Here is a 969-nt window from a genome sequence, read left to right as displayed (position 1 = left end):
TGAGACATCCCGTCTTTGCTCTTCGGCCTGTGCTGCTCTGGGCTTTTGATGGGTGCCATCCAACCTCAGTTTCCCCTAAAATGCTCTCTCCAGGCAGAACTGCCCCTCGTGCTCCTGTGGTGTTCTTGGGGCAGGGGCGTGCATCGCTTTCTGATGGCGTGATGGCCAGCGTGTGCTCATGTCATGGTGGCGGCCCCTGAAGGGGTCCACGTGTCCTCACTCCTCCACTGGGACATTCGCAGAGCTTGGCAGTCGTCCTGCTCAGCGAGTGAGCATTACTTTTGGAAAGGAAGATTAAGGAGTAGCATTTGGGTTCAGAAATCCCAGATCTGACCGAACTATAACTAGGAAGTAGTTAATGCTTGTGTTTTTGTTTTTTCTTTTTAATGTCAACTCAACGACTCTACACGGAGAGTCTAGAAGAACTGTTTTTGGGTGTGTTAGAGAAACAGAGCCATCTAGGTGGTTCTCCCGTGGGAATCCCCATTGGGCTCGATACACATCGGTGGGGCTGTCTTCAATACATGATGGCGTGGGGGTCAGGGGACTGTCCTAGGTGCCTCCCTGCCTTTGGGAGGGAAGTCGTCGCCAGCGGAACATGGGCTCTGGATACTGGCTGCCGTGCCCTCCGACGCCCACAGGTGTGGGAGCTGGCCGGAATGCCAGGGGGCACCCAGGGGGCTTCAGAGCGCCTGTCACGCACCTGTGTCACACTGGTGACGAGTCAGGCAGCGGGGTTTGCTTAAATTTACTAAGCTGCTGTGTTATTTGTCACCTAGCTCACCTGGGAGCTCTCTGGGACACGGTGCCCAGGCTCAGGGCATGGGGCTGGGGCTCTGAGCATGGAGGGGTGGTGAGGGGCCGGCCGGCAGGCGTCTGTGAGCTGCTTTTGCTCTCAGTGGTCCTCTCTGTCTTCTGCTATTGAGAAAATTCCTTGTCTCTCTCAAGCCCTTCCTCCCTGCAGGCTGG

This window comes from Crocuta crocuta, unplaced genomic scaffold, assembly GCF_008692635.1.
Source record: "Crocuta crocuta isolate KB4526 unplaced genomic scaffold, BGI_CrCroc_1.0 scaffold978, whole genome shotgun sequence".
NCBI lineage: Eukaryota > Metazoa > Chordata > Mammalia > Carnivora > Hyaenidae > Crocuta > Crocuta crocuta.
The sequence above is the reverse complement of the archived record's forward strand: the minus strand, read 5'-3'. Positions refer to the sequence as shown.